This window comes from Struthio camelus, chromosome W (assembly GCF_040807025.1).
Source record: "Struthio camelus isolate bStrCam1 chromosome W, bStrCam1.hap1, whole genome shotgun sequence".
NCBI classification, from domain to species: Eukaryota; Metazoa; Chordata; class Aves; order Struthioniformes; family Struthionidae; genus Struthio; species Struthio camelus.
Genome location: NC_090981.1, coordinates 30130144 through 30156832, shown reverse-complemented (window position 1 = coordinate 30156832; position 26689 = coordinate 30130144).

Genomic DNA, 26689 nt, shown 5'->3' with positions numbered 1-26689 from the left:
TTGCTCTCTTCCACAGTGTAGTCTAGGCTTTGCAACCCTAGGCTTTAGACTCATGAATCCGGAGGATTCATGAGAAATGTTTCGTGATGAGACTTCAGGAGTTGCCTCTCTCCTTTTTGCACCATGCAGGAATGCACCACCATCACAGTTGTGCTGACTCAGTAGTAATGAAGTAGTATGTGTGGTGTTCTGCCACAGGCACACGATTTGTAACTGCAAACCATTATGGCTGTATAGTTCTAAATGAAGTAACTGAAATGGAAAAATTATTTTAAATGATTTGACTACTCAACTGGAAAAAACAAACAAAGCAAAAGCATACAAAGTAAAATAAAAAGTAAAGCAATAACCTGAAAGAAAAGGAAGACTCTATATCCGAGTGCTGCGACAGCTTGTTCTTTAAGACTCTTCTGTGAAAGCAAAGAAGCTAATTGGGGTCACTTATCCTCAGAATAAAAGTGAGAACAGCTTGGGTCCCAAGAAAGCGTGACTTCCTGTAAAAGTATGCATTAGTTCGGTCTTTTTCCTAAAGGTCAGGAGACAATTCCATAAAACAGGACAAGGCAGCTGGTTAGTTCGTTATTGAAAAAAAGATTGGACCAGCTCCTTGGGGAAATGGGGGTCCAGGATATGATTTCATTGCAGTAGGGGAGAAAAACAAAGGAAGGAGAGAAGAATGGGATCTTCCCCAACTCCTAGTGATGTTCTTTTATACAGGTCAGTCAACCTTAGGAAATAATAATCCAATAAAAGTGTTGACCTCACTGCCTGGTGATGATCTGGTTCAGCTGCCTCAGCCAAAACCAAAATAAAGCAAAGCACAATAACCCCCACCCCCACCCCAGCACCCCCCAGTTCTTAGCAAGAATCAGCTCACTGCAGGGTCAGATGAGTCCCAGAACCAGCCCAAGGCAGGTTATGGGAGGTGCTGAGAAAAAGGAGAAAGCACAAACAGGGCTGTTCCTTTTGGTGACGGTTAGCTGCTAGATTGGCTTAGGTGCAATGAGAAGAGAATTCTTTCCCCGAGAGTAGGTGGGATTAAATATTCAAATACAATGAATATTACTTGGAAAGTTTTAAATGTTTTGGACCATTTAGTAGCAAAACAAATAAATAATTGATCAATATTGTATTTCATAGTTTGCCAAAGGAAGAGACACAGGTGAAGACTCCAGTCTGTATGGTTGTAAATGTTTGACCTAGACTTGTTATACTGCACTCTATCTAAGACAAGAGAATTGTGAAATTCCATCCCAAATATGGTATAGTAGGCTCCTATGAGGAGTAGGCTATGATGAGCAGTACATGTAGGCAGGGAAAGACGACAGAGAAGCATGTTCAGAACCATTACACTAGCAAAAATATTTAGAATATCAGATCTGAAATTCCATTAATATATAGGAACTTCTAATAAAAGAAACAACATGAGTATTTGGTAGATTATGGTATAAAGGTAAAGCAAAGAATTAGAATTAGTTCATGTCTAATTTAGAAATTAGAATTTAGGATAATCCGAGTATTAAATACTGTAAAAATGTAACAGACTTTTACTATTCCAAAGATAAGTTCATAAATAAAAAAGTACCATATATATACATAAGACAATTTGCAAGCAATTTATTGACACATGACACTCTAGAGAAATCAAATAACTTCAAAGCAAATGGAACAATTTCCAGCTGGTTTCACCCTCCATAGTTGTCCTCTGTCTACTCTATCTACTACCCACTATGTGCCTTCCTGGAGATCTCTTTAAGCTTTGACTATCCATGCAAGAGCTGTTCAGAAAACCTGAGTTACCTTCATACCACATAGTCTGAGAATGGACAGTGGCAGAAGAAACGAGGATCCTTTGGCCCTGGCCCTTTTCTCATCCAATGTCAACTTCTTGAGAATCACAAACCCTGAATATTTCAAATACCACCCAAATGCCTACTCATTCATGGGGAAACGTTTAAGGCAACTCTCTTGCAGCACTCCATTCAAGCTACAGTCATCTCAAAACCAAATTTTTGAAACATGGAAAGTTATTGAAAGCTATTCAACATAGGCAAGCAAATGTGATCGATGGTACATGTTGATTAAAAGTAATGAATGTCAGTTTTCTCACGTCTCCTTGCACTCCCAAGTCACAACTCAAAATGGCATGTTGCACTAAAGATTAATTTCAAAAAGTCTCAGTAGTATATGGTGCTTTTTTCCAGTTATTCCATTGTACCTGGCAGACACAATTATGTACCATAAGTGCCTTAAAACAGTATTAGGTATTCCCCTCGCAACAGGTATACAGCTCTGGTGTTAGTCACTATTAAATGCTTGTATAAAGGCTTAGATGTGAAAGTATCAATTTTCATAGGCCTCTATTTCAATAGCCAGAAGAGTCACTCACTTTCCAAATCAGTATTCAAGTACAGAGCATCAGTCCCTGCAATGTACAATTTCCGTTTCTTGAGGATTGCACAAACTGGTAGAAATCATCTCATATTTGTGGAATGAATGGGAGTAAATGTATAACAGAAATGAAGAAAATAATTTTTATATTCCACTTTTCCTCCAGATAACGGCTTCATGTTCAAATAATTTCGTAAGGCAGGTTAGTAACTAAAGTAGTTCTTAAATAAAAAACAAAGGAAAGAAGTGAATGACCCTAGAACATGAAAACATCCAGCATTTTCTTCCACTTATATTTTAAATACTGTAATAAATAATATTTCTCACTTATAAAATCAGACCGAATTATTTTGGAAGGGTTATGTTAACAACACAGCATTCCCAAGTAGCAACCAAAACCAGTTATTTTTCTTAGGTGGCTCAATTATTAAACAGCAAAACTGGTAGAAATTGGATCACTTTATGACCCTTTTCTCAATTCTGGGAATATAAAAAGTATAGTAGTTTATTTTCTAAAGATAAATAGTAAAAAATAAGTTAAAAGTCTATTATTTATGAAATGAAAAACTATTTTAAAGACTGACATAGCATGTTAATATGTAAACAAAAAAAGTGAGAATTTACTTTCAAGAAAGTGTATTTATGCTTGTGATGTGTGCTTGCAGTGTACCTGTGCTTGTAATGCTATGTGATTAAATACATTGGGAAATGAAGAAAATTATCAGCAAATTAACTCCATATAGTTCATAAATATTTTCATATCAGATGTTAAAAAAAATGGCACATGCTTTCTATATAAAGTCTACTCTGTATGATCTTCACTATAAGGTTAGTATCTGGAATTAACACATGGAATAATTTCCAACCAACAAAACACTTCTAAAATAAAAACACATAAGAAGTGATAGAATGTTTCATTTTAACGAGTGTTCCTTGTACAGTAAGAAATGTTTCTTTGCTTTCCCAGAATCTTCTAAACATTATAATTGTACGTATCTGTACCTAGCAAGTCTAGGGAATAGTGGGTTGTTGCTTGCACAAGGAATGAGACTGTTTGAAATAGGTATAATGCTTTCAAACCAGTAGTAAACCGATATTCCACCAGCTTTGTCCTTATCGAGCTCTTCAGATCAGAGTGTAACTGGGCAAGGCCAACCCCATCTATCTTCCAGTTCTCCATACCCATAATCTGAGGGAGTTACGGTGGTAATGTGCACTCATCTTGCACTTGCCAAGGGCAGGGGTTCAACATATTAAAACGCATGCATCATCTAAGGAAGTCGCAAAGCGCTTGAGTCCTCAAGACTGTGAGACAGGCAAAAAAATAATAATAAAATCAGCACAAAATGCAGTGAGTCTCTTAGAGTATGTAGCTGGGTTTGCTGGCAACAAGTTTTCACATTGTTCACTCAGATAAGGAGTAGCATCGTGAATGAGGAGTGAACCGGAACAGTTTTCTACTGAAGATCTGAAATGTACCATTAGCAAGGGAGAAAAGATGTAAATTCATTTTTAAACTTGTGCATATAAACATTCACAAATACTATGTTATCCGAAGTAAGAACCTAGACATAAGGCTTTGCTATTATTTGATTTCTTCAGATAATTTCTTATTTAATTTTCTTGAGGAGAGAGAGCTCTGCCAGACATACTGTGCTGGTCATCATAATCTCCGTTAAAAAAGAAAAAACTGGAGTGATGCAGTCTTCTTATCTTCACTCAGGTGATCTCTCCCCATCCATATAACCCTGGTATGCCAAGGACTGGATTTTTATTCAGAATATGTTGTATGCTTAACAATGGAATCAGGGCCTTGTGGCAACAGGATTTCTCTGGATTCTAAATTCCATTCTCAAAAAAGTACCATATATCCTTTCTTCTGATGTTGTGGCCCTTTCTTAGGTATGTCTGAAAAGTATTGAGACAAAAGATACACAAAAAAATGGAAAAATAGATAAGTTAAAGATTTTAGTTTAGATTCTTTATAAATTTAAGGGCAGATATTTGTAAGTTCATATTTAACAGCAAACAAAATCATGTTCCAAGAACTGAGCTTAAGAAATGAAAACACAGGGTATTTATAGCACACTTGTGGGGGAAATGTAAGGGCATTAGAGTGACTTCCGTGAAACCAAGTGCCAAAAAAAAAAAAGAAAGAAAAACAAAAAAGCCATTTATGTTATCATTTGAGAGAACCGTTCTATAAAAATGAGGGTTTCCAAACAAGCCCGCAGGTGAAGCAATTTATGCTAGAAGTTCTTCCCTATTGCAAAGATCCCTCTTGCTATATAGATTTAGGTCAAAAAAACACTTTAGTCATGGAAGTTAACAGAATTCTATTGATATTTCAGTAGGCTGATGAAATTATGCAAATTCTGTGGTTACAGCAAACAAAGTAATTAGTTCTGCAAATGTAATAAATTACAGAAAAAATCTTTATGGGCATGATCTTATAAGAATACAGCAAAAAATAAAGTTTTCCAAATTATTTATACTATATAATTTATTATTTTTATTAAGCTATGATTTATAACATTTTTGTAGGCAAGTGTATTTAGGCATTTTAACTGCATTCCGCCTCACTTTTGTTGTATGCGTTACAATAAAAAGTGGGTTCTAAACTCACATAGGCTATGTATTTGCTCTAGATTCTCATGTCTCTGCAAATATTATTCACAAAATGCAAAGTATCTCCAAACTTTAAAAGTTCAGAGTAAGGGTATTTTTAAGTTTTTGGAATTTAGGGGCAATGGACAGTGTTCATGGAACGTAAAACTAGATTTTCTTTAATATATCAACAGCAGCAACATGGGAGGGGAAGGGCTAAACACACTATGAGGAAAAAGAGGGAAACAATGAATACACAAGCAGACAACTCAGGTATAGCAGTATATATAGCAGTATATTTCGAGTAACACAGATCTCTCAGAATTAATTATCCTAGCATTAACCAGCATGTCAAGCAGCCATGGGGATCCCTTGCTCAAGCCCAAGCTGCTTCACCCTCAGTATTATTGACAGGCAGTAGATTAAGCCAGTACAGACAATTCCTGCAAACACTGACAATGCACCTCAGCTGTGTTATAGGTATTGTGGATCAGCGTAGACATCCTTAATGGCCTACTAGAAGAGGTGAAGTATCTATAACTAAGGTGCTAACCAAGTGCTCACATTTGAAGAAAAGGAATCCAACAAAAATTTTGTGTGAAAAAGTAATGAAAAAGTAGTTCTACTTAGATAGAACAGCATATGTAGTTAAACACATAAGCATACATAAAATAGCAACCTTTTGTGAAAAAAAATGTGAATTTTATATCATCTATTTTAGTATGCCATTTTAAACATTGATCTAATTAATTAATTACTTGCAAATTTAAACAAAAAAAGAATAAATTTGTTGGCTTATGATCACTCATAAAGACCAGGAAAAGTTTCTGTATCAGTCAAGATTCATCAGGGCATTCATGTCAAACTATGTAAGTGTTTTTGCTGTCACTTCAAATGACATAGACTGTTAATTTGGTCACATTAATTGTAATTCAAGCATATTGATTGCAATGAAGTATCACCTATGCTGAATTGTGTTCGCAGTTGGCATTACAGAAAGACAAGGGTTAAAAAAAAAGGGAAAAGATGTTTGCTGAAAGGTAAGAAAGAAAAAAGAAAAGATTTAACAACTCCAATATGGAAACTGAGAAGCTAAAAACAATGTTTTGGCAAAAAAGAAAGAATCTGATATGAGCCAACATATGGCAGAAATCAGCGAAACCTCTACCAGATAGGAAAACATGTTTAAGCCACAGGTTATCAAATAATGCAGATATAGCAAAATCAAACACCAGAGGAAAACAAAAGTGTGACCGAAGGAAAGGAAGTTTAGCCTGTATACATACAGAGATAAAAGCTATAGCACAAAATGAAACGAAATAAAATGAAATGAAATGATCCTCCTCCCACTCAGACTTGCACGTTCTGTGCCTTGAAGGTATATGTCAAAAGCCCATACAGCCGGGAATGGAACCACATGGAACCGCACACAGATTTTATTTATTTATTTTGATTTCACATGCAGAAAAAGAGGGAGGGAAAAGAAAAGAAAGACCCTGGTCCTAGACTGTAAGTTGCCTCAGGTAATTTTTGAAATATGGTATATGTTACACTAATGAAAACAATAAATCAGAAGCAAACCTGACACAACGTAGACCTTTGGCAAAATGCTATAAACATTGAATTCCCTTTCCCTCTGTCTCAGCTCCACCTCCTCTTTATGAAAATCTCTGTACCAAAAGTAAATAAATTCATATTATTTTGGAATTATGAAAGGGTCTTCTTTCCTGGAGGACAGAGAGCCAGCAGTCCTTCTCCATCCCTTTGAATGGAAAGTGTCTCTTGAGTATCTTTGTAGTAGGAAAGAACAGTGTTCACTTAAATAGCCAGCTCTCAGGCTAAGTAATTTTCTTTACTTCAGAACAACACCTTATGTTCCCGGTGGAAGCCAACAGACAGCAATGAAAATCATGAAGAATTAGCATCATGTACTCATGGCAAGAAACTGCACTTAGCAGGTTGGCTGTTGTATTCTACTTTGGCCTCAGCTTTCACATGGATCTGAGAAAACATGCCACGTACAGAACGCTGCAGAAATTTGCTGAAAAGTGACAGACAAGTTGACTATTTCATTCTTAGGAGATTCTTAGAAGAAGATACAACAGCAAAGAACATGTCCTTCAGAACATTAGAGCACACAACTAGAAAACTAACTGATAAATGAAACCAGTATTTCTAAGGTCCACGGATGAGAGAGAATTTAAACAATGTTTGAGCTTTCCAGTTCTGCGAAGGGTAATAGACCCCACTTTAACCTCTAGACCATAACTGAGGCTACAAAGAAGCAATTCCAGCCATGGAGAGTAACTAGTCTGTATCTTCTCCATAGGGTCCCCTGGAAAAGCAGAAAATGCTACAGTAAGCAATCTGCAGTACTTAGGCCAAATACTTTTGTAGGAAAGAGCCCTTAAGTGTCCTATCATATTATGTCTTAACAAAGATGGAGCAAGTTACGTTGAAACTTAAAATAAGGAGGGACGCAAATGTGTATCATGCATGCTTATATTCAAAACTCCTTAAATCCTCTCTCACTGGTACGCATTATAAAGGCTGGGAGGTATTTTTTCTAAAAATTGTGTAACAGATGCAGCTAAAATGTAAGTAATCTCAGTCTATACTCTATGGTGCAAGATAAAGGTTATCCACTTCTAAAAGAACAAGGAAGTGAAGCCACTTTTTGGTGACCGTGGCACGTTTATCACCCTACATTCAAACTGAACAAACATAAATGACAGTATGTAATGCCCAAGTTTTTAAATGCAAATGGGCTGTATTCCTTCTTGTGAAACTCAAAATATTTCAGTCCTTGAAATAACCAATTATGAAAGTAAACCTGCCAGATACCCACTGCTCTCAAGAAACGTTAAAATACATCTCCTTTCCACATTTCATTGGGCATCAATTTTTCTCAGGAATGAGTTGTAAAATGTAGGTTATTTCTGGAGCTTTGGGGAAACATTTGATGGATAATCAGGCTCTGGCAAACACACCTCCTTCAAGCTCGTGAGATAACTGATGGTTGCCTGTTGGGGATATTTGATAAAGTGTAAGTGAAAATTGCTGCACTGAGCCACTAACCCCCCAGAGGAAATGAGGTTTGAGCATCAGAGAGATGGAAAAGATATTAAAAGTGACAGAGAATAGTCTAGGTCCCAAAGGATAACTTCTGTTTAAAAAGTATGTGATTGTTAAAGTCACTATTGCCTTTAATTACTTAATTAATTAAGCACACAATCAAAAGTTATAAACTGACTAATCTTTTTCTAAGGGGAATTTACTCATTGGGCAATTTCCCAATCTGCTCACTACCTAAGTATTCGTTCCCTTACTGGAAATTCAGCCACTCAAATGTGAAATCTGTCGCTTCCCTGACTACTGCAATATTATTTTTAAACAATTTTCTTCTCAGGGATTTTCTGTGTACATATGTGTTCATATGTACATACCTATAAAAATAAGTATTTCCAAATCCAAATGTATATATTTTAAACTGATTATTGTTACCACCTGTCTAGCTAAATGTCTGAAGGCTAACATTTTGTTAAAATATACTGGAGCTATGTCTAAAATATTTAAAGAGTTATCTGACAGCACTCCACTCCAGTGGAGTTCCAGAATTATATGGCAGAATTTTGTCCATCTATAGGCATGCACGCAGCATCCCTTCCTGTTAAAGCAGAGGAAGTAATCAAAGCGTTATAAGTTGACTCTATTTATTCTGAAGAATGGTTTGTGAGAAATAGATTCTCTAAATTCTGAAATAAAAATATGAAAATGTAATTGTTTAAATCTACACTTAAAATGAAAGATTTGGAGAATACGAAGCAATGTTAGTGGCAATCTGCATTTCAGTGCTTAAGAATATATTGTAACTACTCATTTCTAGCTTTTGAGTATGATACACTATTACAATGATGAGTCTATCCGTCAAAAATTGATTTGTAATTAGAATTAACTTACCAAAAGCAGAATTTTTAGAATTTAGAATCCCATATGCGGCAAGCATACTTACAGGTGTCTTCTGTGTTGTTTTATTATTTTACTGTCAAGCTTGCATGATGTTCCCTATCCACTATATGATATTAACGAAATGGAAGATATGTTCCTCATACACTACTTTTTTATAAGTGGCGGCATTATCAGAACTTGTATTTTCAAACGACCTCTGCATACCTCTCTAATTAGGATGAGATTTAAAGCGAGGTTTTTATGTAACTTGCCGACTTCCAAAGCACATTCTAAAACTGAATTGTATGGTGGAATCTACATTCTGTTATTGCTGGAATATTACATGTGTATTCAGGAGTTACTTCCTCGTAGACGTCTTCCAGTGACTACCTCATGTTTGTGTGCTTTCAAAATTACTATTAATCATTATTCATTACCCTGTTTTTTATTGCGTTACTGCCATTTTCCCCAGAACTGTAGCTACAACTGCTATAACAGAATTGTAGCTACAACTATAACGACAGGGAAAAAAACAAACTCAAACATTTCCGGTCCATCTAAAGCAATGTTTATTCTTTTCCCTTGCTCTTTTTTGGTTAGTGTTTACATATTTAATTCCCTCTCAGCTCCAGAATAACTTCTGCTGTTATGCCTATTGAGCTGTAAATAGGGCTAATCATCTCTCCTCTCTGGACATTATTTCTTGTCTGTCTTTCCAGCCTGAAGACATGTTGCTATATGTGTTAAAGGCACTGTTGCCCTCCAGCCAATACATATGAACATGACTGTGTTAATTCATTGGGAAAGATATATCATTTAATATGAAATAATCTAGATTTCTAACTCAGAAGTTGCTGGTAGCTTCCAGAGCATTCTGGTTCACTTTGTTTTAATCTATCGATATTCCACATCTTTTGGCCACTGTGTAATATCCTGGTTTATGTCATCCTATATCATTTAAATGTGTTCTAGTGTGGCTATGCCAAGATAATATTGCATTATTTCCTCCTACTTCCTGCAGTTTTTCAGAACTGAGCTCTTTCAGGTTTATTTCCTCAAGCGCTCTGACCCTACATTAACTGTCTGGATATTACTCTTTCTCTCATATTTTTTAGAAACCAGCAAAACAAATTGTTTTCTTAAAGGATAGCTGTTTAACTTGATGGACATACTGATAAAAAATCTGTAGTAAAAAATTTAAACAGGTTCAGTTTGCAATGGAAAATGTGAGGATTAAGTTCATGAAACTGGAAAAAACATAAGTATGTTTGCACATCTCATACATTTGCCCACATGCACATTATATTCATTTACTGAAACGTAAGTAGCAATTATTGATTGAGTTCTTGCCCGGTGGGCTCTGTTATATTTATCTCATAAGGAATGGAGAAAGAGAAGGGCCTTCTTCATTTTTATAAATCTATTTTATTCGACTATAACTTTGCTTTTGAAATGAAATGCAGATTTTTTTCATTCATCCTTCTTACATCTAAAACAACATTTCACAACATTAGATAAATTACAAAAGATAGTAATGGCATTTGAGGAAATAATTTGCAAATTGTACTTAAGTGAAAAGCTTTCTTAACTACAGATCAAATTTCACTCTCAAAAAAAACCCCCAAAAAACATAGATACCCAGAAAGTGTCATGAGACACTTGAATTGGTTTTGAATCTGTTATCCTATTCTTATTTGGGAGGAATATATAAGTATATATATGTAAAAGTGTGAAAATGAACACATACCTGCAGATTCCATTCCCTTTCTTACAGGGAGAAAAACCTGTGTTCACACAAATCATGTTATACTACAGCTTCTGAAAGTGGATTTTTTTTTTAATTTTGAAAAAGTTACAACTTCCAGATCTTGTGAATATGCTACTTATTGTTGTGTCTTTGTGCTTAATTGCCCTGAAGGATATTCTTTCATCAATTTGTCTAATTAGTTTCTGAAACAGTGTAAGCTTTTGTCATGTGTAACAACCTGTGGTGACAAGTTCCACCGGTTCTTTCCACCATATGAAAAAGTACTTCTTTTGGCTTATTTTGAAAATGCCTTCTGATGATTTTCTGCAATGGCTGCTAGTTCTCGTATGACGAAACGCAGTGGAGAATAGTTTGCAAGTCAATGTCTTCATAATATTTATGATTTTATACACATCTGTCAAGAGCTATTTCTGATCACTGGAAGGGAGAGTTAGTATAGCAATTGTTGGTGAAAGGCTAGACAAAGATTCATGGTGATAAAGAGCCAGTGGAGAGAGGAGAAGAAAAGATACCAAAGCAAAAATCATGAGAGGAGAGCAGAGAGGTGTTACTGTACTTCTCTTTCTCACAGGTACAGAAGTTTGCTATCTGATCGCCTGTCTCAGCAGTAGTATCCCAGCTCATTTATTTATCTTCTATGTGTTCTCATTCTCTCCTTCACTCTTCTCCTTTATCTCTTACTTTCCTCATTTTATTTCTCCTCCTAATAAAACATGATTTATTTTCTTCCTTCTAAACCGTATTCATCCTTGATCTTGTAAGTCTTTCCACTTAAACAAAATCATTTTGTGGAGTTTACCAATTATTTAATTTTAGATTAATCTCTAAACCAGCACTTTATCCTTATCACCTACTTCTGGACCAGCTGTAAGCCATGTTCACTGGGGAAAAAAGGAAAGGAACTCTTCCTTCTTTGTCCTTCCTTATAGATGCTACAGCTTGCTGCATTTAGGGGATGAGTAATTCAGTCCTTTGCCTTCCATGTTCTTCTCCTCCCAAAAATTTCTCAGGAGATCTGCCTAGGGAACAGAGCGCAGGTAGAGCTGGACATACGTCCTGTCAGGTACTGGTCATCTAGGACAGAGACACTCAGAGCTGTCGTGCTGTTCTCTTGGATCTTCAGCTAAAATGGTAGGAAGACTGAAGTGGGAACAGGCCAAGGCCATGAAATGGCTCAGAGGGTACAAGTGCAAATCAGCCACTGGAGTGTTTTTGAAACACAGAGAATGTGCTGTGATATTCACTTCATTGCAGTTTCTGAAAGAATTCGAAATGAAAGTCCCAATAAATGAAACTTTATTTTAAAGATGATTGATAGACTAAGGAAACCTCCTTTTGAGCCACATGCATCACAAAGCTGTTTGTTCACAGGTGGCAAAATCAATTGTTTTATGGTGTGTCTGTGTCCTTAGAGATCAAACATTTGATCCGACAATCATGATTGTTTCAAAGGTTTTGAGTTAAAACCTTAAAATGACTTTAAAGAACCAAAGTAAAATAACAGCTTTACTTTACTGGCATTGCAGTCCATTGATTTTCTTAGAAAGCTCTTGGTAACTATCTAATAGTCAGAGTCTGAATTTTCCAGCTTAACCACGTTCCATTGGAAAACTGAAAGCAATTTTCTTTTCATTTGAAGAAGGGTTACACAGTTTAGTGTGGGATGAAGTTCTGATACTTGAAGTACACTTTTTGCCAAGTAAGTACTTTGAAGCTTCTTTAAACTGAATTGAATTACTTATGCTAAAGGGTATCTAAGAGAGGTGTAATGATTTCAACAAGTTTAAAAACATATTGCTTACAATGCTGGAAGCTGTTATATACTTTTCTGCAAACTGGGACACTCCAAAGTTTTAAAGCTCCTATCTGAAACCATATAATCTTAAATCTGATATACTGTAAACATAACTTATTCTCAGGAAAGTATTACCAACCCAGACAGAAAACCTTCTTCAAAATGAAAACAGAGAGTAGTAGAAACAGTAGAGAGCACAAGACACATAACAGTGAATTAGAAGGAGTGAAACATATTTAAGAGCTTTTTCTTATCACTCTATTTCCTCTGCTGGCAAGATCTGTAGAAAGAGGAGATGCTTCTACTATGCTGTAGTTTGTTTTGTTTTGCCTATTTTGTCTTCTATTGAAAGAAAACTCAAACTGCTTTTCTCTGGTGACTCTATATAAGAATTCCTTTATCCCTCGCAGACTTTTGCTAGTTACCAAGTGTTACTTTCCATTCGCCCTATCTTACCCAATGCTAACTTCAATAATCTTCTGCTGCACTAGGTTCTTTACTTTTTGCATGTTTATTTTTTCTGGTAATGAGTAAACATTTTATATCTAAAGAAAGCTGTAATTCATTGATGTAGTGCCAAATCTTTGAATTATTTATTCTTCCTAAGGGCATTCTCATGTTTTATGGATCCTTTCCTGCCAGATTCTGAATTTACATGTGCTGTTACTGCAGGCCTGTGATGCATAAACCCAAAGTCACACTTTGTGAGTGATTTATAGAGGTGATGTCATAGCCAGGAGCAACCAGTTAAAAATGTGAGTAGGCAATTAGTTTGAATATTTGCAATAATCAATTAGAATTTCTGAACTGTCTTACAGACCACAGAAAATCCATTAGGCTCACAATGCCATGCACCAAAACAGCACCAGAGCCTGCCCAAGTAGTAAAACTTAACAATGAAAATAACTAGTTAGGTATTAGATCTGGTATACCTCATCTAAGTTGTTCCTGCTTCCTTCCAACCTTCCTACTTTTGCCTGTTTTCCATCTTCATTCTTCACATCTATGTATAAAACCTGTCATCTACTTCATTTGTAAGTACTTTAAGACAAGCACTTTTTTTTTCCTGGTACTGCTGTTCTGTTAGTATGTAACTGGCACAGTAGGAACCTGGTTTGTGCCTGAATATAGTCCCAGCACAAATAAATAAATATATGCATACATAGTTTTGTCACACATAAAGGTGAACTTCTGTGAAGAAATTGGAGCCAAGTCCTTTAGATGGCTCAACTACACCCTACCATTCTTTTCCTGTAACACATAGAAAAGGTAATAGTTAGAATATTTGTCTTTTTATAAGGCCAAATATTCTGTTGAACCCCACTCCATATTACATGCTAATGGGATGAAGTATGTTTTTTTTTTTTCAGTTGCAAAGGTTTTCAAACTGTATTTTATGGTCAACAACTTATAGTTAAATAACCTACTGGATATTCTTCTGTGTGACATTAGTTCAGAACCCATCTGAAGAACAAACTTTTGGAATAAGTGCTGCAGGACCACAAAGTCAATGTCCTGCAGGAGAGCCAAATCCTTAGAAGCCCAAGTCTGTTCCCAAATCTGACAGTCATGTAGGACACCGTCCTGTCCACATTTCAGCTTTTCCAGGTACCTGGCTCTAGGCAATCAGCTGCTCAGAGACTTATTCAGATCATCTGAATCCCTCCTGAAGGCTTGCTCAGCTGTCTCTGCTGAGAAAGATAAGCTTTCAGCTGTATTTACTCACTACATGTGTTGATCAGTAGGGATAGCTCTGATACTCTCTCCCACAGGGAAATTGTCTTGAGTTGGACTTTACTGGTTAATAAACTGGGTCAAGGAGGTCCAGACTGAGAAACTAACTGAGATATCAGAGGTTCTCATATAAATGGCAGAGGAAAATGAATAGTAGACAAAGGTAAATTACTGGGTACTTAATAAATCTGAACCTTAGAATCATTATATAAAAGCACAAAGAGAAATCCAGAAAAAAGAAAAGGCATATGAGGTATATAAATCAAGAAGATTACTGCTACTATAGCCAGTAGGTTAACCTCAACTTTTAAATGATTGAAAAATTGGTAAGTAGATTGAAAATGAAAGGAAGACTGTGCAAGACAAGAGGATATGTAATATGAGATTTTACAGGCTCATCAGAAACAGAAATTGCAGAAGACTGTAAGCCCATTAAGGAAAGAAAAGAACTTGCTAACAAAGGATGTGTGCAGTCCCTAGAAATAATGGTTTACTTGTTTCAGTTTGAGCCAAAAAGACAATAAGGGCTAGCAAATGTAATTATGAAATCAAAAATTTCATCTCTAGAAAACATAAAAGATATTGAGGAAAAGAAATATGGCTTTAAGTTTTTGCTGTTATTAGTGTAATTATTATTAATTAGAAAAGATCTTGCAATCTGTGATATGTATACAGTAGTATTATTGTAGAGTTACAGTGAAAGTAAAAGGATTCTGTATTGTAACAGATTCTCCTGATTCAAAACTGTGCTGGAAACAGAACTAAATCTGAAGGAATGACTACCAGAGGGATCTACATTTCTGCAAAAAGAAGAGGTGACTGCAGCAGGTGTGTACTCAGAACTCGCTCTTTTACACTTACTTTTATTCCAGCGCCAGGAAAGTTGCAACACTAAAGCAAAAAGTACTAAGACTGTCATGTGCAGAGGTACTCTTTCCAGCTGAAGTAAGCATTGGCATGGGAGAGAAAAGGTGATTTAAAAAGAAAATGCATATAGAAATGGAAATCTGAAAATTAGATTGGAAGCAGACAAGAAGCTGGAATCAGTGGGCTTAATCTTTCAGGTGAACTTTTTTTTTTTTTTTAAACTTAAATTGTAACTCTTTTCTTTAGCATAGAAGATTTAGTACCAAATCAATAGCACCAGCAAAACTGGAAGTAGACCAGTGCTTTCTAGCTGAGAATCTATCATGCAAACAACACAGTCAGACAAATAGACTTGCAGAAAGTAAGCAGTTGCCTGAAGAGTTTGGTTGCGTCAAAATGCAGAAAATATGATCCAAAAGTCAACATAAAAAAAAGTTAATGTTATTTTACGTAGTGTACCAAAAATTAGCTAAAAAAATTGAGACAGAAGGAAAAAATACTCCAACCAGACAAATGCCTGCCTGGCAAAGCTATCTTCGTGCTTTGCTCTAACCAGAGATTGACTCCTGACCCATATGGCTGTGTCAGCAGAAACCCAGAACGTAGATTTAGAAAACCCCTAAAACTTCATTTGATCATCACTGTGTGTTGATGAGTGTTGAATCAAAAGACAATTAGTTTTGACTGTTCCAGCTGTATTCACAATAGGAACATTATCAGCATAGGTGTACAAGAAAAGTGCTCCTAGTATGGACAGTGCCTGAAATGGGCAGTATGGCCTTCTTAAGCATACAAATTAAAAAATATTGTACTGTGTGTCTATAATATAGCATGTATTAGAAAATGTGTGAACAAAGCTTTGCATTTAACTTGCAATTCTGCTAGCATCATGAAGCACTCAGGCTGCACTATGTCGCTGATTATGATCCTATCGGAAGTTACAGAAATGCAGTTTCTGTGCAGAGCCTTGTAATTCACAACTGCTTTTTGTTTGTGTTCCATTAAACACTCTGTGTTGTCATATATACCTTATACAGAAAAATGAATAAAAACGGAGATCTAAAGTAAGTAATGTCTCAGCATTGTACTGATGAAATAATAGTCGTTGCCAAGCTATATATGGTTTCTATATGTAGTTCACCTTACAGCTACTAACTACGCTGTAAAACAAGCCTTTCATTAATGCTAGCCAGGAGACAGGCTTACCTCATTAGTTCAGATTTGTTAACCCATTTATCATAACACTTCAGCACTCAAACTGGACCCCAGCCATCACTCTGTTCTTCACACTCGCATTCCCAAGGCACAGATATTCTATATGTTTTAAACTTTGCACTGTTGGTATAAGAAAGCAGTGTCATCACTTTGGTATGTTACAATCTGTTGTGGAACACAATGTGATAATGAGGAACAGTGAATAAGAAAATTATTACCTCCTTGTTAATCATTTTATAGAGTCAGGTTGACCCAGCTTGTAAGTTGTCTCTGGAGACAATGAGATTATTCATAAATGTACACAACCAAGCCTCTGCTGGGAATCTGAAACTAAACAATAACAAGAAACCTTAACTTGAAACAACCCTAGAGAAAACTATGTAATCTTGGTCAGCATATCACCTGCTCCATTATGTCCTTACCATGCCATGTGCACTTACAGAAAAAAGGAAAAACCTTGAGAGAACCTCTGTACTTTAGGAGGGTGCTGTATTACCACTTAAAACATTCCTGGGCATCGCATTTGTCAAGCTACACGACCAGACTCATCTATGCTCTACCTGTGCTGAGGTGTCCTTCCATTTTTCACACAATACACAACAGTAGGTATTTATTGTTCCTATCTATGCACTTTAGGATTTGTTCATAGCTACAATCTGAGAAGTGTATTAATGGGCTGTATTCCATTTATTATGTAGTTACAGACAATGATAATTTCAGGGCAGCATTAACATTAGGATGGCATTTTCTGGAATTACTCATGTATCTTCTTTTTTTGCACTGCAAAACGGATTTCCCACTGTAGCAACCTGTGACGCTTTTGCTAACAAAATGTCTTCAGGGTGAAGGTGATGGATCACACTGCAAAGTCTCAGACTATGCTGGCTTTAAAGAACTTAGCTGGGAGAATTCTGATTTCCTGAGGTGAAACTATCTGCCTGAGGGTGATGCCAGGTGTTATTTTGAAAGGGTTAAGCTGCATCAGATTAAAATTGCCCTCTTTATAGTGCCTTCTTCTCACTAAATTGGAGCTAACTTTGCAGATAGATATTATTTCCTGGTTGCCACTCTCTGATTATTATGTGTGTGATTATCTTAACCTTTTCATTAACTATCAGGGCTAAAGTAAATATTATGGGAGCTAGATTACCTAACTGAAAGTATGTGTAAAGAACAATATTAATTATGAGTCACACACATAGTGAAGCATTACATAGCATTGTAAAATGCTGTGTAGAGCTGACAGAGTGCAAGTTTGCAGAGGTGTTTACTGTGTCATTGAGTAAACCAGGATTGCCCAGTGCTCCTTGGGAATGTGAGCTGAAACACAACTGGCTACAGCCTTTGTTGGGGGGAGCGAGTCCAAAGCACAATAAATCTTGGTCTAGACTCTCAGAGGCCAAGCAACACAACTCACTAATATCACGAGATAACATATCAGAAATCAAGTGCTTTGTGTTACAATGTTTAGAGCATAAGACTGTAAGAAAAGCCATTGCGGGTCAAACCAATGAGTGTCTCCAGCAGTGGCAGTAAGATAAATTAGTTAGCAAGAGCATGAGAGGCTGACCACCACCTGAAACTGTCAAACACTCACAAGCACCAGTTTAGCAATGTGAGAGGGTATGTCCTTGCCTAGCCCTTTCACAGATCTGCTGTCTATGAATTGGCCTAATCTGTGAATTAGAACCTGCCACTTTTGAACCTACTGATATCGTCTGCCTTCAAAACTGCCTGTGGCAACAAGTTCCAAAAATTTGTATAGAAATTTGTTAGTAGATTCTCAACTCCCTTAATTCTCCATCGTGGTGTACAAGTGATACTGTTCTTAGTAGGAGAATAAAGTGGAAAGTTTTCTATGCTTTTTGCCTCCACTGTGTGCACCAGCACAGCATTAAGGTTGAAAGACCATGTGATGACCTTTGGTGCACACCCTTTTCCTCTATGAATCCTCCCATGTTACTGCCATCTTCTATTTTTATTTCTTTTTTAGAAGTCATCTAATATAGCAAATATCATCTTTCCATGCTACCATTCTGTAAATAAGAGTAGTTCATTACCCATCTAGAACACTTTTGAGCCACGGTTTATCTGCCATGTAAGTAAAGTGCATTTTTACTTTATCTCTTATCAGGTTGACCTTGTAAAACTTATATACTATATATTTAACAGTATAATCCTTTTATTTTATGCTGATGAACTTCCATTACATTTTTTGTTTCTGTATTTGTTTCGGCTCAAGACACTGCTGTTTTTGGTCTTAAAGTATACATTTCCATATACTTCCCTTCAGGGCCCTTCAGGTCCACAGCATGTCTAGTAGTATCACAAACGCCCTATCTTCCCACATTCCCCCGAGTTTGAAATTGCGGATATACATGTTGCATCTCAAACTGTGCATCCGAGACATTTTATAAAATGTCTATATAGCTGTCTGAAAGCATCAAACTATTACATCACTATGTAAATGGCTGACTTACTAGAAAGAGCGGTGCAGTTGCTAAATTCACACAAGTAGGACAGTTATGCAACCAATCTGACATTTTGGTCCAAATAAGTAAATTCTGTTCCTCTTTGACAATATCATGAGCTTCATTCATGCCAAAATCTCTATGACAAAACATTAAGCCTAAAGTCACCAAAAAGAAAAATTGCTGACATCTCTTAAAGTATTGACATGATTTAAAACATTTTCTGGTTACTTCTAAGTTGTTTTTCAAAGCTCAACTCACTATTTCAAAGGGGTGCTTATTAAATCCATCACAATCTTCAGCTCAGTAAAGCAAAGCAAAAAAACATAGATAAGCAAATACTACTACCAAGGCAGGACATATTCAACTAGTTTTATTTCACATTTTGCTTTAAATTAGTACACCAGTACCCAGAATCTCATTGCTCTCTGCTTTGCTCCTAGAACCCTTCTCAACTGTCATTATAGCCCTGCACTTCCTGTTTTGTAAACTTTCTAGGCTGTTTTATTTGCTATGAAGATGATTCTCCCTGCTCTCTGCTTTTTTGCTTTATTTGTATTTTAACCAGTGCACTGAATTCTTGGAGGGTGTGATAATAAAGATAACATCATGACAATACAAATAGCCATTCAGGAACTTATGTCACACAAAGGACAAAAGTTCTAAACTAATAGATGGGTATATACAATTAAAATTATGACTACAAACACAAAGTTATTCCTCAGTTCTTCATCCCAACCTAGTAAATTTTGACAACAGATTTTTCTTTTGCAGAAATATTAGTCTTACTTTAATGATGAATTGAGACAGAATTGCTCTGGTAGAGCAATTCCTAGACCACAGTTGAGTTGAAACTATGGAAACATTTTTAGTGTAAGATACTATTAAGAAGAATGAACTGTTCTAGCTTTTAAAGGAAAACCTTGCTCATATATCTTGCTCAAAAATGTGTTTTTGCACTCTGTATTCTTTTGGAGCCCAGATACTGCCGAGTTCTTTTAACTCTCTTAATCCTTAAGATGAATTTCTAGCCCTGCTAAAGTGAAGGGCAACTCTTCCAAGGCTTTTAAACAGGTTAAGGTTTCACTTTCTGTCTGACTCAAGATATACTTTTGCTGGAAATTTTATATTATTCTTTTTCTTTTCCTTGTTTTATCCATCAATATGTAAGAATAATAAGCAAATTCTCTTCAAGCACTTCTAGGAAAGAATTCCTCTTTTTTAAAACTCTAAGTTTTGTCTCTGTATGCTCTACTCTTCTGAGAAATATTAGACTTCTTGGGCGCGTGAAGAACATGCTTTAAGATGTTCATCTTGTCAGGAATATGCTCTGTATCAAATAAAAAGTGCATTACTGCCACATTAACTGTTCTTTGTTATTTCAGTGTGGAGTGCATGAGGTTTTTTTTATTGTTCTTACAGTAGTATGTCTCATTCTACTACTGTAAAGCACTATGATACATAACAGTGGACTATAAATTAATAAATAATAAAAATAACTGTCCCTCTAGGCTCTTTGTACCATATGAGCAGTCTAAAGTGAGTGGCTTTTTAACCTTTTCCTCAAATGTCATTTTTATTAAGCAGGAGCCAATCGATGCTGCAGATGATTTCATAAGGCAAGCTTAGAGCCCCCTATCTGTTTCAATTTAATTCTATAATTCCAAAATGATTACCATTTGAACCTGACTAGAGATGAGTACTTGATGTGACTACAAAAAGACAGTGTGCAAGTGTTAAAACCTTTGTAGCTGCTGCTGCTGCATTTATCTCCATGCCATCAGTTGGCTGCTGGTAATTTTTTGATGGTGCTACAGAAAATCCTGAGAAAGATGCTGCCAGATCCTTGTTCGTGCTGTGAAAGTGACTATATTAAGCTAATTTTTTGGATGTGTTTTCTGGTGGTATTGCTTAAGCAAATGAGTTTTGCTTTTTTGCAGCTGGGCCAGATACTAATAATGTTTTTATTAGCCTGGTAGAAACAGTGGTGTCCTGGGCCCCTGGGTCACTTCTCATTTATAATTTTGTATGCGGAATAATGATCATAATGTAAACATGATCAATCATTGAACTGACTAGCACAGGTGTCAGAGCAGAATAGAATTTAATGGAGGGGAATGTCTCAGTCTCGATACAAACTCCCTTAAACTCACAGCCTGTTAATGGAGACTGTGAGAACACAGACCGTTACAGAAGCCTAGCAAAGTGAATCTTCTAATAAAATATTAAAACATAAAGATCAATGAGATGGAGATGAAATGGTACTAACGTGAACATAAGAGCATATGAATTAAAACAGTATTGCGCTTAAATGGATTGCCCTTTTATTGTTTCATAGCTTATGTATAGAAACCATCACACATAAACAGTGCTATCATGTTTGGGCGTTCGTGTGTGTAACCAATGAAAGAACAGTTTGTTTAAGCCTCAGTCCTTTATTCTTTCTTCAGACAAGCCAATAAGTTTCTTCAGATGCAAATAAGGACGCCAGAATAAAAACCCAAGAAGTTAACACTTAGGACTTTGAAAATAGACCCGTAAGTCAGCACTGTAAGTTTTGGCTCTTTAATTTCTCCAAAACTTGCCTATACAAGGTCACATGTGATTTTTCAAAATGTTTCTCATCTTTTTAAGCAGCAAATTGGATTGATTACTTTGCCCTAGGAAAAACTTCACATGTTCCTAACAATATTTCTTATTGTAAATGTTCATAAATAAGACAGAGAACACTTTCAAAGTGGGGAGCCATAACCTTAAGTTATAGGATCCTGAAGTCTGGACATGAGTCGGGCCATCTCAGGTCACGCTCCCCTCACGCAGTGGAGAGAGACTTTTATCAGGCAGAAGGTAGCTCCATGTAGTACCTAAGACATAACTTTATTTTAACCTTAATTACTGCTTTCAGAAATTTAGAAATTCTCGTCTTCAGGAAAATCTTTCTGTTTTTCTATAACCAAGTTGTTTCTATGTTGGTATAAGACTTAACATGATTTGTTTACTCCCACAGTTCTGTCCTATGAAGGCAAGCAGGAGCTCTGCAGGGCCCTGAACTGCAGAAGGCAGTTAGGTAATTGCATATTATCTTCAAATCAACCAGAATCATTGGCCAATCAGATACTGAATTAGAAATGGAGAGGTGGTATAAATCAATCTTCAGAGGCTCAACAGAGGCGCTTTCCTGCTACTTAGGGCATCTTTTCAGGAATGATAGTTACAGTAGAGGAGAAAGTACAGTAGGTTGCAATCATTGCTTGAGCTTATTGTGAAACAATAGGGAATATCATCCTTTCAAGGGATACATGAGGAGAGAGTGTCTTTAATTACAAAAAATGCAGGAAGAATGACAGTAGCTTCAGGCTATAAGTAAGGCAGGAGGCTTAATTATTGATAGAACAACTTTGCTCGTTTACCAAAAGAAATTAGATTAAAAGATCTGGAGCTGAGAAAGGACTTTTCTTTGGTTTCTTGACCAAGTTTTATAGTTCATACTTTTTTTCTCTTTTTCCCCTTAGAAGTCAGCATATCTCATGCAATCAATGCAAGCAGAAGAGCATTTGGAAGGCTCCAGGCAACCTTATTTATTTATTTATTTTTAATCAAAGAAGTAAGGATGAGATAAGAACTGGATGAGCGCTGCCTCTGTAAAGTGCCTTCACATCCAAATAGTAACAAGAGCAGAATTAGATGTTCCTCCTCTCCAATTCATTCCAGAATGATTTTTTTCTCTATCATCAGCAAAACTGTCTGGATCCTCTTGATCACTACACAGCATGGTCTGTAGAAGAAATAATTTCAGATTTCTTTAGTTTGTCTTGATCATAATCCTTCATTAATGTTACACATCAAATAGAAAACTTAAACTTATTCCAAAAGATGTACAGGGGAGGATCTAAAAGTGCTGAATGGTTGTAAGATAAAACTTAAATGGACAGATAGAGGAACAGATTTCCTAAAATAAATGCAAAGAAATTCTGGAAGAATTCCAAAATGAATTAAACATATTGAAATACTGTGACCACCTAGAAATATTTGATCTGGAATGTTATTTTTTTATATGGAATCTGTAGCTGTTTATGTTAATATTATTTTTTTTTAAATATTGACTGGAAAGAAATAACTTAGTACTAGGTAGACCTTCTGTGTGAAGGACCTTTGAAAATTCATGTATCATACAGAAAGAGAAAAATTTTACTTCCTCAGGATCCTTAGGATTTTCTGGCCACTGAGGAACAGCAGAAACAACTTTGAGAGGAAAAAAAATGAATTTTAATTTTATCATATAATTTCAAGATTTGATAGTAATATTGATTCAGAAGTTCTTGGACATGTGGCAATGGTTAGAAAAAATATATCTAGTTTGAGGTCTGCGAATTAATAGATGGAAATGCTTTGGAAGATTTTAAGAAAGAATGAATCTCTCTGCCAGGCCAGCCCTCATTACAGCATTTCCTTGCCTGATTTATTTGCTCTGAGAAAGACAAACTTTAAAACTTCGAAAACATTTGTGGTGATAAACACTAGAATTTATGTTTGCAGAAACCTCAATACTACTCAGACAAGACAAAATGTTGAAGCGCAAACTAAATATTTTTGAGATTGCAAGATGAAAGGCAAAGCTCATAAGCATCAATAGGGATGAATGACAGGTTTCCCCTCCTGCCCGATGAATCCTTTACTGATGACATTCTACTCATTCATTTTTGTGCGCACTATATAAGTGATTATAGTTTTTCATAGGAAACGCTAGCCTACTGTTGCAAAAAAAATCTGAAAATCCAGAAACCAGTGGGATTAATATCTCTGATGATTTACTGTTCCTAAGGGCTTTTACCTTCAGTGAACTAGATTCAGATCCTGTCTTTGGTTGAAAGGGAAAAATTATGTAATAGTCTGGCTTTAAAAACCTGCTGAAAATCCATCTACCTAGCAAAATCACCCTAAAGATGGTAAGTTTTTGTGCATATTTAAGTACTGATTTCACAGCAATGGTAAAGAAGTGCCAGATCAGAACTGCAATGTATTCATAGGGCTGTGTGGAAGAAGATTGAATGGCAGCTCTAAGCAATAACATTTGCTCCTTGTTTACACGAGCTTTCCTTTTTTTTTTTTCTTATTATTTTCAAAGAGAAAAAATAAACAAAAAAAGGCAGGAATTTCAGGGGTTTCCTGTAAAGATTTGAAAAGACTCTTTTGGAAAAGCCTTTTGGGGTTCTGCTCATCCACTAAAGTCTTAGGAAACTAATCTTGGCCTCGTCACTAAATGATACTACTCATCCTTCTCAGAGCTGGATTTTTATGTAGTAGAGCAAGTCTTATGTTTATGTTCAACTTTTGATGCCCTCACCTATTTATCCACAAAAAATTGCAGATTTACATACATAAAAATAATCACTAAGAAGTAAAGAATAAATGTATAGCCTTGACAAATAAAAAGAAAATTTTTTTTAAAAAGTAAGCTTAATGTTTCTGCCATCTTTTGATGCTCTACAAAGAATTCCTGAAGGATTTTATACTTGGAATTGGTTATACTGAAATATTTTCTGCTCAATACGTAGCTAAAAGTAGAGGCAGCAGAAAGAAAAATGCATATTGAATAGACACAGCAGTATTTTAAAATATTTTGAAGTTTTTATATTCATTTTTTTCTCCTCTTATCACATATCTTCATTTAAGTGTCACGCAGGTTACAATACATATGTTTACCAGTTACTCACTGTTTGGATCTGGACCAGGAAGAAAGCTCTTCTTGGATGTAAATAAATACTGAAAAAACAGAATTACCAAAAGAAAACTGTGAAAATACTTGTTAAACATGGATAATGTATAATAGTCTCAGTACCCATCCTAATGGTCCAGTACTCAAACGGTCAAACTTTTCTTTAGAGTAATAGACTCAGAGTAATGCTGTTACAATGATGCAACAGAATACTTTCATTATCCACAGGTCCCTTTTTTTTTAATAGTGTAACATTTTCCAAATCCGTAGCAGGTTTCTGTGCCGACTACCAATATTCTGTTAACTGGTCTTTACACAGATAGATAAGTAGCATTTTTTATCAGACTTCTTATTTTTTATTGACTTTTGTTTTTGTTTTCTATTGCTTTTTAAGTTTTACTTGACTTACTTACACTTTAATCTTAGACTTATCTCATACCGTAATCTTTAATCTTAAAAGGAATATACAACAAGAAAAGACCAACTTATTAAATAGACATTTTGTTTTCTTAGAGAATCTATAACTGTAAAATCCAAGAAAGTCATCGCACTGCCATTGTTATGTGTTGCCCTCTTTGTTAACTGCATCCTAAAGCCACTTTGAGAGCAGGTAATTCTGCACCTCACAAATTATCCACTGACATGTGAGTTAACAGCATCAAGACTCATTGCCAGTTTACAATACTAATTGTTGCTACTTTCTGCTCTTTTGTTGCATACAGCCTGTGCAAAATACTTTTTAATGAGGCTATTGCTCTTTTTTTTATGTTATACTCTTAATTTCTTTCCACTGTGGTTAAAATGCTAATCAACAACTTCCTTTACAACACCATTTCGAAAAGAAAAATAATTATGTCGAACCAAACACAAATTAAGTTTTTAGAGTTTTTGTTACCATTGTCATTTTTGTTGTATATCTTAAATGGCTAAATTTTTGTTTGTTTAATAAATGATATTCATTGCCTATAAAGTTAAGGTGTACATGTGAAATTGTTCTCCAAAGTCCTAGATGTCCTACTGTGGAGTACAAAGTCCGAGAAAGTCCTAGAGACCTGCTAGAGGCATGGTCAGACTGTACTTACTGTAATTGCTTGTTCCCAGTACTGGCCAGTCCTTTGAGGATCCCTGTTTTCCTCAGGCTCTACTAACTTGAGCAAAAGCCATCACAGTGGATGGCCAGGCAGAGAATTAAGGAGCTATAGCTTGTTTCCTGATGGTCCCACACTTCCGCTTTTCTTGGTAGCTCTTGACGTCATGGAGAATGGATGACATTTCTCTTCAAGGAGAGAAACTGATTAGCTGCAATCCCCAAATTTGCGCAGCTATGCCTCTGTGAAGGCATAGAAGCACCACCGTTAAGATCAAAACTGTATGTTCCTCTGCCACTGCTGTCAAAAATTTGTGCTCACATCTCGTTATTTTGGCAGAGGGCAATGAAACCACCTTCACGATTAATGGTACGTAAAGATAACAGTGGAGCTATAAATCTTTCTTTGTAGGTTTTATCACAATTTAATTTTTTGTTTTTGTTTTCTTTTGAGTTCTTTGTCTCTTGATATCTCCCCTTGTGAACTCTAGAATAAAAGAACAGTCTTCAACCTAATAACTTAGAAGGTTGTCTATTTACTTACATGCTTTATTTTCCTAATGTGCTGCTCTTGTGTAGCTGAAAGAGCAGACATATGAGATTATCAGATGTTGTCTAGCAGAAAAAGAGCAAATTTTAAGAGACGATTACCACAGTGCCATCCCTTATATACAGTAAAGCTAACATAGCTATTCCTCTAAAGTGCATCTCTTAAAATTATGGTGATTCTATTAAATTTTTCAGTTGATATTTTCTACTACTCTAAAAGGTTACTGTACTGCACATTTAAAGTTTTATTCAACTCTTTCCCCCATTCACAATGTAGACCTCAGTGTATATTTCTTTCTTGGATTATCTGTCAGCAATCTTATCACTGTACATTGCTCTTCAGTAAAGCTCCTTATCAGCTCAAGCTTCTTCTTTTCTGAGTCTTTCTGAACTTTGCTGTCCTCCGCCTTTGTGCTGACTGGCCTCCTTTTTTTAATAGGTTGTAAACTCCACCGAAGCACTGAATGTTGTCTTTTCCAAGCTGCTGACCTACAAAGTGAACAGAATCAGTCCTAATGTTAATCCATGTACTATCACTTCA